Source organism: Dermacentor albipictus, chromosome 2, assembly GCF_038994185.2.
Source record: "Dermacentor albipictus isolate Rhodes 1998 colony chromosome 2, USDA_Dalb.pri_finalv2, whole genome shotgun sequence".
NCBI lineage: Eukaryota > Metazoa > Arthropoda > Arachnida > Ixodida > Ixodidae > Dermacentor > Dermacentor albipictus.
In genome coordinates, this window is record NC_091822.1 from 168,486,691 (window position 1) to 168,502,673 (window position 15,983).

The 15,983-nt window shown below is 48.8% G+C and overlaps 1 protein-coding gene across 1 annotated transcript in view; it reads left to right on the plus strand.

Annotated features, from left to right (window-relative positions):
- LOC135900901 (uncharacterized) overlaps window positions 1-15,983 on the plus strand; it is a 435,375-nt gene that overhangs the window by 188,546 nt on the left and 230,846 nt on the right. The window lies entirely within an intron of this gene.

Genomic DNA, 15,983 nt, shown 5'->3' on the forward strand with positions numbered 1-15,983 from the left:
GCTGCGCAGGACGCCACTAAGCTGGCGGGCCTTGATCCTTTGCCTCTGAGATTCGCGCGTTACCGGCGCGCGCGAATCTCAGAGGCCATGTTTACTCGATCGAGACAGTTGCGTTGTTCGTTAGTTGGCGGTGCCTCTCGTTCTCAACAGGCGCGCACCATTCCGCCTCGCTTTTCTGAAATAAACGTAATGCTCGCGCGGTCCTCCCCATATTCGCAGTGCCGAGCAAAAAAGTGTATTCGAGAACTGTGACGGGCCCCGCAATGCACCAAATGTGCGAAGCTCACCAGCTGCTTACGCGTGACCGGCGCAATGTCGTGGAGCATGACCAGCGGCAGCGAGACCGGCATGATGGTGTTCACCGAGGCGCCCACTGCCACTGGCAAGCCGAAGTACAGGGCGTCATGCTCCGTGTCCGTGGACTGCGAAAAAGATTGCTGCGTATCGATTGTGTGTCTATGTACGTCCGCACCTTGACTCCGCAACAACTGTCGATTTGAACGCGAGGTCAGTACGAGTGAATTCATCGAGCCTCAATTGGTTTAATGCGAAAAACTGTAAAGTGAAACGTTATTTCAAAACTTCTTGCGGAACAAGGTTGGTTATCAGCTGTCAAAGCGAAGGCTAAACTTTTGCGGATCAGCAAAATTGAATCCTTCTTAGAAAACGTTGTAGCACCTGTGCTGGTACCTAGAGCTCCTACACCCCCAACAACAGCATCGAGTAGTAACAGCTCGGGGGCGATCGGCTCTCCGATGGTTAGCACAGCAACTCAAGAGCAACACGATGGCCATTCAAACTAGCTCATTCAAGATGTGGCAATGGAATTGCAGGGGTTACCTTCCCAAGAGGGCTCCCCTGCAACAATATATTCGCTCGCATGCAGAGAAGCCAAATGTTATCATTTTACAAGAAACATTAACATCTAACGTCACGCTGTCTGGCTACAGGCCCGTAGCAAAGCACGAAGAAGGACGGGGGATCGCCGTACCGGTTAGCAACAAGCTGACCCACATCACTCACGACCTTAAGATGACCGCAACTAAAGTTGAATACATGATGATAGAGATCATCCCTAGCCCAACGAACCGCCAAAGTATATTCATCCTGAATGTCTACAGTAGTCCCAAAGCTCAACGACAGCGCTTCAAAGCCCTAATCACCAAGGCCACGCAACTAGCGCGCGACTCCCCTTTGATCATAGCTGGTGACTTCAACGCGCCGTACCACACCTGGGGCTACCCATATAACACTAAAAAGGGGGAGGACCTCTGGCGTGAGGCTGTAAACCTAAACTTGATGCTAGTCACGGACCCAGCGTTCCCCACCAGATGGGGAACATCGTCGAGCCGTGACACGACACCGGATCTCACCTTTGTCAGGAGCATTGCAGCGGTCAAGTGGACAAACCTCGGGGTAGACTTTGGTAGCGACCATTATATCTTGGCCACGCACCTCCAAGTCGACCAGAAGAGACAGCGCATGTTCCAGTACACAGACTGGGACAAATTTCGCAAAATAAGGGAAGAGCAAATGGAGAGTGAGGACAAGCCTAGCCTCGAACAATGGGTTGCACAGGTTAGACACGACATCAAAGCTACCACCAAAGAGGTTTGTACCGACCTCCCGGTGGAAAAGATGGACAGCCGTCTCGCTCACCTATTGGAGGCCAAGCAATCCCTCCTCGCCAGGTGGAAAGGACAACGGCTCAACCGCAGGCTCAGAAAAAGGATATCGGAAATCAACAGAACTATGGAGGAACACTGCAGGGCCCTCTGTAAACAGCAATGGGATGAGGTGTGCAACTCGATCGACGGGCAGATGCGCAACGGTGGCACCTGGAACCTCCTAAAGCATCTCCTCGACGAGACCAACACTAGAACCAACCAACGCAACACACTGGCGCGCACCCTACACACAGCCAAGCGAGAATATTCGAGCAAGGAAATTTTATCGAAACTCGTACAGAAGTACCTATCAGTCGCATCGTGCCCTACACCACCTTCCCCTGACTACGAAGGCTCCGAGAACCCTGAGCTCGACGCAGAATTGGGGATTGAGGAGATCAGGCAGGCGCTCCACGCCCTCAACGGCAGATCGGCTCCGGGTCCGGACAAGATCACAAACAAAGCTCTACGGAATCTGGACGAGAAGTCCATCGAATACCTAACAGACATCATTAACCAAGCGTGGAGCAGTGGTAAAGTCCCGGAAATGTGGAAATCTGCCAACACCATTCTCATCCCCAAGCCAGGCAAGCCGCCCAGCCTCGATAACCTCCGCCCGATTTCGCTCACATCGTGCGTGGGGAAAGTTGCTGAGCACGCAATCCTAAACAGGCTTTCACGCTACCTGGAGGACCACGACATTTACCCACACAACATGATCGGCTTCAGGGTCGGACTCTCGACGCAGGACGCGATGAAGCTCATCAAGCATCACATTATTGAATGTATAATACGTGGGACACGAGAGCCATGCTAGGTCTAGATCTCGAGAAGGCATATGATAACATTCTTCACTCGTGCGTTTTAAACACAATCTCGAGCCTAAACCTGGGGAAGCACTTTCACTCCTACACGAGATCTTTCCTGTCAGACAGAGAAGCCACCCTTAAGATCGGGGACCTGACTTCAGACATGATTAAGCTGGGGTCTAAAGGGACGCCACAAGGGTCAGTCATATCCACAACCCTCTTTAACCTAGTTATGATCAGTCTATCCCGGACACTCTCTGCTATTGACGGTATCAGTCATACCATATACGCAGGCGACGTTACCATCTGGTGTACGGGAGGTAGTGACGGACAGGTAGAGACGGCCCTGCAAGAGGCGGTTGATGCTACCGAGAGATACCTTGAGTCCACGGGCCTTCGGTGCTCACCGCACAAGTCGGAACTGCTACTTTATCGACCCAAGCGCAGAGGCCCGAAACCAAAGGGATGGAAGCCACTCGCCGAATGCGACATAAAACTGCGCACAAAAGACGGAGGCTATATTCCGAGGGTGGATGCTATCCGGATTCTCGGCATGATGGTAGAGTCGAGTGGTTCAAACAACCAGACAGTGCTGCGACTCACTAAGAAGACGGACAATGCCATCAGACTAATCAGAAGAGTGGCCAACCGGCAGCAAGGCCTCGGAGAAGATAACCTCGTGAGATTGGTACATGCGTTCGTAATGTGTCATTTCACTTACGTCGCGGCCATGCACAACTGGCAAAGATCGGAAAGGGATAAGTTCAATGCATTAATCAGGAAGGCAATCAAGAGAGCTCTCGGCCTCCCCGTATACACTCCCACGGAACGCTTGCTTCAACTTGGCATGCATAACACGCTAGAGGAAATAGCGGAAGCACAGGAGAGGGCCCAGTTCATCAGTATCTACCACACAAGCTGGAAGGCACATCTTACAGGAGCTGGGCGTTCCTTCCAGAGTAATCAAAACAATGTTCTGCAGCATCCCTCGAGAGCAGCGGGACCGCATCACTGTCGCGCCTATCTCACGAAACGTCCATCCAGAACACAACGTGGGAAGACGTCGGGCGCGCGCGAAGGTTCTCCTGGAAAAGGCTAGTGAACGGGCTTCGCAGAACAGTTTCGTAGACGCAGCGGGCTACGCCGACGGACAGGCCTTCGCTGTAGTAAGGGTTAAATAATGAAAGCCAAATAGCGAACGCAATCTCGATTCGGACGACGTCCTCTGAAATCGCAGAGCAGGCTGCAATAGCGATGGCCTCAACAAGAGGACATCAATCTACAGTGACTCCATATCAGCTGTTAGGGCATTTGCCAAAGGAACCATATCCGAGCTGGCCCTAGGGATATTAGGAAGCAAAGAAATCAAGCCACACACATTGATCTGGTTTCCAGCTCACATGGGACAGATCGAGGGTGCCCCGCCCAACCTCACCGAGTCGGCACACGGAGCTGCGCGAGGGATCATCAACCGCGTAGCTACCGGGCAGCGTGACGCCGGGGGTACTGACAATCGGGACTCTCCTTCCTCGTACACCGAAATTACCAAGCACTTTTACTTGGCTCGGAGGATCTACCCCCTCCCACATTGCAAACTCAATAGACCTCAGGCTTTGACACTAAGGCTTCTACAGACGGGGGCACATACCCAAACCCCCTACTTCTTCACAAGATGTACCCCGAAATTCAGACGACAAATGCATGTGCACTATGCAATGACTTGGCGAACTTATCTCACATGCTCTGGCGATGCCCCGCGTTACGCAGTGATGAAAGTAACACTTCTTCACGCTGGGATGCTGTCCTACACAGCCCCAACCTCGAAGAACAGTTATGGGCTGTCCAACGGGCCCGCGACGCAGCGGAGAGGCTCGGCCTCTCTGTCCCGACGTGGGAGCGGCCCGCTGCGCGCTAGGACGCGCCCTAAAGGACCCTAATAAAGTTTTTCATCCATCCATCCATCCTAGTTTTTGTTTCTTCTTTTTTCGGTGCAGCAACCTTATTATGCGAGAGCGACGCGATTGTAAAGAAGAGTGCCACTTTGCGTTGAAGTACATCGTGCATGTCGTATATTTGCTGATAAGCGCGTACATGAATTGCTTCAATCCTGCGCGTCGTCAAGAAAATGCCCAAAATAAAGAATTTCCGGGTTTAAAATACGCGTAGTTTGCTATAGCACAATATCAGATCAAGACTTCTTTTAAAAATAAATAAAATGCCTTATAACCACACTTCTCAACAGGAACCTCTGTCCATGCAGCGCACTCACTGCAGCTAATGACTGCGCAGTAATTCACGAAAAAAAGAGCGCTTGCTGCATTGATTGCATAACGCAGTAAAAACGTGGCGGCAGACAGTCCCATGAAACGGTATGAAACGGTACTTGAAATGAGTGCACACTTTAACGGCATTAGGTAGAAAAGCGAACGCATTAAAAAGGAATCTTGAGTAAAGCTTTCTACAGCTGCCATTGTCATTACTTTTTCTTCTTTTTCACGGTGGTGTGCTTCGCAAGCGTGGCAGGCACAGTTGCGAAATATCCCCGCGGCCAGCGCGACATAATCGTCAGACAATCATGCGACATTTGTTAATCGGGTTCATGGGCGCCCCTGGCGCGCACCCGAAAGCGCTGGCAAAGTGGGAGCTGTGCTTTAGCGGCACGTTGCACATGGCCCGACCCCACTGGTCGCCGCACGTCAGCCAGCAGTAGAAGGTGAACAGCAGCGTGGCGTCCGAGTGAGGGGCCGGCACTTCGAGCGAGGACGCCATCTGCAACGGGCCGCGCCGCGACTCGTTGACGTCCCGGAAGACCTCCCAGACGACGGCGACGGCAGCGGTCGCCGCCACCAGGTCGGTGTAGCTGTACTCGTCCGCGTTCTCCGAGCCGAGGCAGCGCCAGTTCTTCCGTAACACGGCGTCTGGGTTCGGGCGCCGTCCGACGTAGTCCAGGTACAACGCGCCCGCAAGTCGGCTGCCCAGTCCTCCCAGCAGGACGCCCGGCCGGGCGTCTCTCGCGTACCATGGATAGCTGAGCAGCTGGGGATTGAGATGGAAACCGTCGAACATGTCGCCGTCGGCGGCCTTGTAGGTGGTGGTGAAATTCTGCCGGCCCTGCATGTAGCGCGCAACCGCTATCGCGTTCCGAAGTGGCTGCTCCGGATTGACATCGGGAAAGTCGTCGTACAGGTGAAGCACGACGGCCTCGCGAGACGCGTTCACGATGTCGAACGCCGCTGGAAGGCGGGTTCCGTTGGGCGGCGGAAACGGGTCGCCCACCAGGGAAGAGCCGTTCCAGCTCAGCAGCCTGCGGAAAGACCCCGCTAGAGGGTCTACAAGGTCTTTCGCGAATTGTACAGCTGAAGCGACGTCGTGCACCAGGAAGTTGTCCAAGGCGAAAGCGTACGCCAGGTAGGCGAAGGTGACGCAGTCCTTGCGCTTTTCCTCGCCAGCCACCGATTCCGACTGATAGTAGCTGTCCAGGAGGCGTCGGTTCGTGTACGGCACCAGGACTTGAACAGCAAACTAGCCCAAGCAGTCGGCCATGTCCTCCTCTCCATGCTGCCGCCATAGAGCGAACAGCGCCCTGAAGTGGGCAACCCTCTCGACGATGATGACGCTGAAAGAGCGCAGCGATGCGTTCAGGTAGCGCCCCAAAGCGGCTTCCCAACGCGATTCCGACACTGGCGGCGTCATTGACAGGAAGGCCGCTGGGTCTGGCCCGCTCGGCTTGTTGGGATCCTGCACTTGCATCAAATCGTCCAGCGAATTCTTCATCGCCAAAAACGTCTTGTAGAGCCGCTCCTGGCGCTGCTCGTGGTCCACCTTTTCGCGCTTGGAGGCGAAGCTTTCGTACGTAGCGCGAAAGTGGCTTCTTATATGCACGGTGGTCATGTGCTCGCCTATTCTCTGGTACATGCTTTCGAACTGGTCGTCGCTTATGAACTCCAGGCTCCGCTCGTTGTCCTCTGCGCTGACTATGACGTCTACGAATACTGCCTGGTGCACGCGCTGCGACATGAAAAACATGGAATCTAGGACGTCCGGTCGAGCGATGCGATCGGGCCACGGGAGGCCCGCAGCCGCCAAAACGTCTTTCACTTCTTGCACGTTGTCGCGCTCCAAGGGGGAGAGGCAGGCTTGGATGCTGGCCAGAGCCTTGTTCTCCACACGGGGCGCGTTGTCCGTAAACACACCTGGCGAATCGCGTGCCCCGATACTCGCGCCGAACGCCGTGACGCGCCTGGCGACGTCGTTCAGGAACCTGGCCCAGTTTTGCTCGCAGATCGGCTTCTTACCCATGCGTATCGACGATCCGCACACGTACTGGTAAAAGTCGTCGCACGGTCGTGCGTCCTCATCCATAGTCAGAGACAGCAGCTTCTCGTACTTGACGCAGGTCTCTGTGACGCAGCGCTGAGCCGTCGCTGCAGCAGTGTGCCGGTCGCCACCACCCGCGAATAACACCCATATTAAGGAGGTCGCCAAGACCACCACCGCGACCGCAAGCAGCGCGGTACAGAAGTCGGCCCGCAGCGAAGACCGGGCCATGACCGGCGCGTCCGGGCTGGACCCGCTGCTCGTGACCTTCGAGTACGCTCGCGCATTGCTGCTCTCGCTGGTACGTGACCTGGGATCGGGCGACTCGGCGTCGGCATCCGGACCGCGCTCCTGGGGCATGCCCCTACGTCCAGACCTCGACGGCAGGCGGCTGACGAGCCACCGATAGAATGACGGCGCCCTCGCTCGGCCCTCGTCGCAAGCGGTCACCCCCGCGCGGTGTCCCGGGCGCTCTTGCTCCCAACTCACGCGACCGGCAGATACGCCGCGCCTTCTGGAAGAAGCGCGACTGCTTGGCGTGCCGCGACCACTGGCCGCAAGAGTTTGCTCCAACCTGGGAGACTGGGACCCCTCTGTGGCCAGTGAGGCGCATTCCAGAGGCGACAACACGGGCGAATCTCTCAGCGACTCCACCTGCGACTGGCCGGGCGACATTCTGGCGGCCTCTTCAGCCGAGTTCTTCGGTGACCGTAGCCGCCCGTGGAGCGACGCGTGTCCCTTGTTACCGCCGCTGGGTGAAGCCAAGCCGCCGTGCGATCCGCAATAGCTCGATATGTCCCTGAGCTTCCTCGGCGAATCCGTGCGAAAGTCGCTGCGCGGCGGCGAGTCGCTTTCCTCCGTTGCTTGTCCGGCGGTGCGCGGCGTCGGAGGGACATAGCTCGTGGGCGATACGCGGCCCTTGGGAAGATATCCCGGCAGCTGCTCCGCGAGAGAACCTTCCCGCGTCCGGGCCTTGGGCGAGCGACTTTTCCTCGGCTGGGACTTGCCCGCCTTCTTGCTTTCGTGGCCCGCTTGCATGCTCGACTATACTTGTCAGAGAAGCGGATTCGGCTTGCAGAGTTAAAGGGAGCTCACGCCGTTATATCCTTATCGTTCCAATCCAATGGCGGGACGGGGGCTGACGTGGAACGCGCGGCTTCTTCCTCTTTCCCGTCGACGTTTACGGCATATTTATCCATAGCTGCGAATACGCCAAGCAGTCGAAAGGAGAAAATTGTCGTCCACCCAATGGCATAGTGCACGGTCGAAGCTACGAAGGCTTGCGGATTCATGAATTCCTCTCCATCTTGCGAATTTCTGCACAACTCATTCGCCATGTAAGGCAGTCCTCCTACCGAAGAGGAAGAGGTCTCGAGAGAAGTCTCGTGCAGTTTTAATGAAAGAAGACCGTAAAAAAATGGCTGTGGCTTAGCTAAGGTTAAGCCCAGGATGCGAAGCATACTAGCCTTTATTTTAACGCGACAGCGTTAAGGAGCTCGTGTCGCAGAAAAGCCGGTGTCATCGGCGTCGGCTCAGGCGTGCGGCGCTTGCTCAGGCGCACATTTCGTTGTCGCGCCGAACGCTGCGTTGCTCGACGCTCACCGCGTCCGATGCGGGGGGCGACGCCGCGAGTTGGAGCCCCGTTTCTCCTCTGTCGTGACGTCACGGTGTCACGTGGTATTGAAGGCGACACCGCCACGCCTGAGGAGCTGGGTTGAGCTCTAGTAATATGCTTTGCATAAAAGTAATCACAACAGTCTTTTCGATCATCACCTCATATCATCCAGAGTGGGTTGGACCGTTCCACTAAGAAACAAGAGCAAGTTCGAATTCAAAGCTGCCAGGTAGCGCTGTCTCTGAGTTCGGGATCTGATACCATGTTCACGGTCCCTATGGTTCAAGTTGTCGATTAATTCGCCCTCGCCCTGCGATCTGCTGGCGTCCTGGTTAGATAGCACAGCGACAGCCTTGGAAAGGTATTGGTCCTGGCTTAGATCACCAGACTAAGACAGTAGTAGTAGTAGTAGTAGTAGTGGTAGTAGTAGTAGTAGTAGTAGTAGTAGTAGTAGTAGTAGCAGTAGTAGTAGTAGTAGTAGTAGTAGTAGTAGTAGCAGTAGTAGTAGTACAAAACATTGAATTAAAAAAAAAGTGGCTGTTTTGCCCGAAAGGCAGAGCACCGATTGCGATAACAAATTAGTAGAGTTATACGAAGTAAGGATAGTTGTTTTATTGACCGTATAAACTTGTAAACATTCACTTACTAACTAACGAATGTTGTAGTTACATTCACTCTCAAAACAGCACCCGCGTAACGTCCCCCGTGGGAAATAAGGACACAGCAGATGCTTCTAGTAACTACTTGCAGTTGGTGTTTACTCATTATGTAGATGTTCCATACCCATACCTCTACCCATACTACCCATACCCATTTTTGCCTTTGGTAATCAACAGAGAAAACCAGCTGGCTCTCCAATTATTTCCGAAACTGGTATATTTTCTACGTTATTAAATATCAACGTACAAAAAATGCAGCGGCCCTGATAGAATTCCACACGAATTCTTAAAACGGTATGCAGAACCTATCAGCAAGTATTGGCATCTGATATATTCAAAATAAATATGTGAAAGCAGCCCCCCAGCACAGTGGAAAATTGCTAAAATTGTTCCAGCTCATAAATAAGGAACAATTTCATCGCCAGCAAACTACTGGCCTATATTTTTGACTTGTAGAATGCTTAAACATATTATCTTGAAGTTCATTACAGAATTTGTAGAAAATAATCATATCCTTCATCCAAACCAGCACGGCTTCCCTAGTGGTTTATCCACTGTTACTCAACCAATAGAAATTACTCATCACCTTGCACAAGACCTTAACAACCAGTCTCAAATTGATATGCTCTTTCTGGATTTATCAAAAGCCTTCGACCGCGTCTCTCGTGCGAAACTAATTTTCAAGCTTACGAACATACTCGGAGATGGGCCAGTGACTTGCTGGCCCATCTGCAGTAATTATTCGTCCAACAGGAGGTAGTTTGTGCATGTGGGAGACCATTTTCTTGATCCTGTGCCAGTTGTCTCCGGTGTACCTCAGGGCGCTGTTCTGGCTCCCGTCCTTCTTTTACTCTTCATAAATGATATAGCGAAAGAAGTTAACGCTAAAATACGACTGTTTGCAGATGACTGTGCGCTTTACCAGGAAATCCAGAACATTGATGACCAAAATAAACTCAATAACGCATTAAATAAAGTTGGGCAGTGGTGCAAGGGTTGGCAGGTGCCAATCAATTTGGAAGAAAAAGACGGTTTCAGTGTCTGTTACAAAGAAAAAAAAGAAAATTAGATACTTCTCATTTTATTAACAATGCCAACATCCCTAGTGTTTCCGAGCGTAGTTGTTTAGGACTCGTCATTTCTTGCGACTTTACGTGGACTGCCAGGAACGCAATTCGGAAACCGTCCTTTCTCGTTTCTCGAGAGAGTCTTGCGTCATTCGGCATTTGAAACTAAATGCCTTGCGCATGTCACATTATTCGGCCGGTCTTATAATATGCGAATATATTTTGGCTTCCACACGCGAAAAATAACATCCGCACACTCGAAATGATTCCAAGGAAAACTGTCCGTTTTCTTTTATAACCGGTACAAGAGTACCGATTCACCCACCGAGCTTTCACAATGTGCAGGCCTTCACACTCTGGGAAGCCGAGCGAAACTGCAGCGTATGAAGTTTTTGTGCATGCCACTCCACAACTTATTCAAGCTAAACTACTGAGACTATAAACTTTAACTCTATTCGTCAGACTGGAAAGGTGCACCCAAGTAGACTAGAAGGGTTTTCCTGCAATAATAACGCGTTCTTGTTCCCCTACCTCCCGCAAGCCGTCCGAGAATGGAATGAACTGAACTCGTGTGTCACTGCGCAGACAACGTTTCCCGAATTTGTTGAGCTTGCCGAGAAGCCAGCCGTTTCTTTTACTTATTGATATTGTTTGTGTCTCCGTATTTGTTCCCAACTACTCTGTATTTCTTTTTCTGGTTCAAACAAACAGAGAAACAAAAGCCAGGATTGCAAATGCACATATATGTGTCAGAGTTTGTTCACTCACTCCTGTAAGAACCCCCATGGGCTTACAGTGAGTTAAAAATAAATAAATAAATAAATAAATAAATAAATAAATAAATAAATAAATAAATTTAACAATCATATTATGTGTAAACGCCAATGAACGAGGACGTAGAAAGAAACAGACACAGGGAGGCAGCACTGTCTGGTGTGTCTGTTTCTTCCTACATCTCTTTCAGTAGCGCTTACTTATGCTGTCATGGATTCAAACCAACTAGCCCGCCAACGTGTTTCAACTAAATTAACAAGCACTTTCCCACGTGCACAGGTAAATATGAACACATCTCGCTCGGCGAGCTTACTTAAGTTTCACTTTTATATTCTAACTTCAGAAGCGCCTCCGACAAATATGATTAACTTCTGCAATCGACACACGTTCTGCAGAAATCATTGCACTTACTGATACCTGGTTGCCTGCGCATGTCACTGACACAGAAGCGTTTTACGGTGCTGTGCAATTTCGTGTTCACTGCTGCGATCGTACTGCACACAGAGGAGGTGGCATCCTTTCGGCGATTTCAAATGACATTCCATCTGCTCTTGTCTGTACGAGTGACGATCTAGAGGCTGTCTTGGTTTCGTAACTTTTGGTCACAAGAATGTCAGCGTAGGTGTGTGCTATCACTCACCATCTGCACAACCTACGTTTTTCCATGACGGTACACGACACGACAGTACAAACCTTGTTTGCACGCGATTTCTTTCATCTCCCATCCTACTTCAGGGCGATTTTAATCTTTCAAACATAACCTGGAATGATCAACCTTCTTCACTCTCTTCGTTTTTGGCACAAGCTAAGGAGTGTTTAGATTTGTGCTCAGTTTTTTTCATTGTCACAACTAGTAACACATCCACACCGGTAACTTCTAATGCCGCAAGCACCTTTTGCCTGGTTTTGACATCCCACCCTGGTACAATCTCGGAGATTCCACACCCATCTGGTATAAGCGATCACTGCCTGCTTGCAGGTTCAACTAATGCTTCAACCCCCAAACCAGTTAAAATCAGGAAAACTATACATATTTCCGAAAACACTAACTTTACCATCATAATAATGAATTAACTGCATTTATAGACACTTTCCTACCGAATTTCGAAAATTGTTCACTTCAGCAAAATTGCGTCATGTTCACCGCTAAAGTTCAGGAAGTAACTGAAACTAACATTCCATCCTGCATCATTACTTCCATTTCTGATGCTCCTTGGTACAAATCCCATCTTAAGCGCCTATGTAACCGCAAAAAATGCCTATATCGCTGCGCAGAATACTCGCCAACTGCCACACGCTGGTCTGCTTATAAGTCCGCATTCGACACCTGCGTAACAGCACTAAAAATGCTAAATATAACTTTCTATCTAACTAACGTACTTCCATCAATGTTAAAGACTAATGTTAAAAAGTTTTCGGGTGTAATCAACCCCTTACATGATGAGCGCCTAACTCTCGAAGACTCACTAGGCATACCTAAGGGACAGTGCACCGCCACCCTTAATGATGAATTTGTGCAAAATTTTTCTGTCCCCTACAATGACCACCTACCTCCTACTCGCCAGTATGATGATGTATTTGCGCTCCAGTGACCGTGGATATGGCTGGCGTTGTTAAACTAATTGATTCCCTGAACGAACACTCATCGCCTGGTTACGACTCTACTAACTCAAAATTTCTTTAAAATACAGACGTCGTTAGTTCAGTTATACTAACAAAACTTTTTCAGCAATCACTGGATACATCTACTCAACCTAGGCAATGGAATATGGGGAAGGTTGTTCCACTGCATAAGTCAGGTAACAAGAATTTAACAGCTAATTATCGCCCCATCTCACTCTCAAGCACTTGCTGTAAATTGCTCAAGCATAATTTTCAAACATTTTGTTAACTTCGTGTTATCCACTGCATTTTTCACACCAGCTCAGCATGGATATAGAAAAACATTTTCATGAAAACTCAGCTTGCAATCTTTATGCACAAATTGCATCCTGGTCTCGATCGTTCGTCATTTGCAGATTGCATTTTTTTTAGATTTGACTAAAGCATTTGATAAGGATAACTAAGTCAGTTGAACCTTGACGCTAACATCCTGAAGTGAACTGAATTCTTCCCATCTAATCGCTCACAGTTTATAACTACCACCTGCCATAACTCCCCACTTCGAAGCGTAACTTCCGGTGTACCTCTAGGTTTAGTACTCGGGTCTCTTCTGTTTCTTGATTATATTTACGACCTCCCTCCCTCACTATCATCTAACATTCACTTATTTGCTGATGATTGTGTTATCTTTCGTGAAATCACTAATGCGGAAGATGCTAACCACCTTACATCTCATCAAATTAGTGTAGCTAACTCATGGAAACATTGGCTAATGGAACTAAACATTGGCAAATGTCATGTGATGCGTGTATCCCGAATAACTAATTGCATGCGTACATATTATCTAAATGATGTTCCCTTGGAATTAGTTCACTCTTATGAATACCTAGGTGTGCATATCTCTGCTAATTTATCTTGCAATGTTCATACCCACTACGTGGGTAACATAACCTAACCTCATGCTTGGCTACGTACGCCGTAACTCTTCAACTGCCCCTTCATCCCTAAAAATGCTACACGTCCGAAACTTGAATATGCATGCGCTATTTGGGATCCTGCCATTGACAAACTAATCAATTCTTTAGAAATCATGCAAAATAATTCAGTTCCTTTCATCTTGCGTAATTACAACAGAACTACAATTTTGTCTGTCATGAAAAGCAACCGTGCACTTACCATACTTTATTCTCGTCGTAAAATTACATGTTTAATCCTTTTTCATAAATTATACCATCATTCAACTCTCCGCAAGGATTTCATTTTGTAGCCACAATGCGTATCGCCTCGTATCCACCACCGTTATAAAGTTGGTCTTGAATCATGTCACGCTAAAACTTTTTTGCAGTAATTTTTTCTTCGGTCATCCACGGAATGGAACCATCTTCCTGGTGAAGTCGTATCCATTTACGATAACCAAAGATTTTGAACAGTTCTAGCTAGCATTGTGTAATTGAAACATTTTGTTGTTGTTTACCCTAGCTAAAACTGTAATATCACACGCTTTTGTAATCCAACGTTCTAACTGCTTATATTTGTGTTTTTTGCTCATTTGCTGCAAATGAATCCACTCCCCTCTTTAATGTCTTTGGCCCTGAGTGTAATAATAAATAAATAAACAAATAAATAAATAAATAAATAAATACGTGGGCAAGGGTCTTGCATGTGTTTCTTAGTGGTTGTCGACACATTTTCTTTATCTTCACCACAATACAGACTTGTTATGCGGTGAATTATACAATGTGCATTGCCGTGAAGCATATTCAACTTGCAGTGAAGCATATGGAGATTGAAAGGGGTCTCTTTTCAACTCTCACGGGTATTATAGTAAGAGTTCCTTAATTGCACACGCGCGTACACGTCGTCTCCGGTCAGAGTACGAGCACTGAACCGTCTAATAAGTCTACTGACAGGCACTCAGAGGTGTTTCTGGTGTGGTGTTTTAAGCCGTTGTTTTTCCCTCATGATTCATCTCTGTTCGTGCTCTCTTTACACACCCACTAGTGGGCAACAATAAAACCGACTAACAGACCCAGCTATTCGCTGCGATGCATAATTGTTATCTGCCAATGGGCTTCACAGCAGCATTATACAGCAGCATACCCATATATTTATTACACCGAACATCGCGAAAACATAAGGAAGTGCAATGTGTTTACTCGCGTTTAAAAGGTTTTCTGATAACGCTTCACTGCATAATACTTAATTCAAGTTTTTACGATATGTTCTCATCAGTTTCGGTGGCTATGATAAACGTTTAACAATTCATCGCATAAAATTTGTACTACAGTGACGATTTCAAAAAATGAAGCGCCAACAGTAACGGCACACAAAGAAGAAACAAAATACAGGACACGGCGCTTCCTGTCTTTTGTTCCGTCTTTGTGTGCCGCTACTGTTGGCGCTTCATTTTTTTGAAAGCTATGCACCAACTATCCCCACAACGTGTTTTACAGCAGTGAAGATGTATGGACGTGTTCTATACATATCTGACAGTACTAGTACTATGATAAACCATCGGGAAAATTAAACCAATAACTGTATAGCTTGAGTTTCGTGGTTTTAGTGCCTTCGCGCGAGTGACATGTTTCCAACTTGCTAATTTTTTGTCAGTGAGGTTCATTATTACATTGTACCGCGGAGCAGCTGCACTTCAGAAGTACATGTTCTTTACTCGTTGCGCAGTGACTGACAAATTAGTGATTCTTGCCATGAACTGCTATTCATAGTCACAGTAGTCACAGTGATCTCACCATCCCTGCAAATTAGTACTCATATGGCTCATACTACGCATCTTTTGGTGTGCGCTACCAATCAGTAATTCATTCTGTCTGCGGTTTGCAGTCGTCCGTTAAAGCTGTATGTGCCGGTATTTAGAAACTTGCAATTATTTACTCATGTTTATGTTTTATAGTTACATTTTTGTTATTTCTTGCCTTCCTATTTCCAATGTAATACGAGGCGTCATGCAGGTTAATGATGCGGGACTTGTAAAAGATAGCGCTGTTTTTTCAACACTCTAAACATGCATGGTTTTGAATCTGGCTTCGGTTATATGAGTAAAAGGCAGGAACTGCCTTCTGGTAACATTCTTGGTTGCAGCGAAGGATGTATAAATATAGCTGATTTTGTAATAGCTAATAGTTAATAGCTAATAGGGAGCGGTTTGTATCAGAGGGCAAAGGGGTATAGCCGATATTCTAACTAACATTAAGATTAAAAAAAAATAGAGCTGCTCAGGTGATGTAATGCGTAGGTTAGATACCCGCTTGGCCATTATGGTCACACAATGGGTGCCAAGAGAAGGGAAGCGCAGTCAAGGATAGCGGAAGTCTAGGTGGGGCGACGAAATTAGGAAATTCGCGGGCGCTAGCTGAAATTGGTTGGAGCAGGACAGGGATAACTGGAGATCGCAGGAGGGAGAGGCCTCTGTCCTGCAGTGAATACAAGATAGGCGGCGGCGGTGGTGCCGCCGC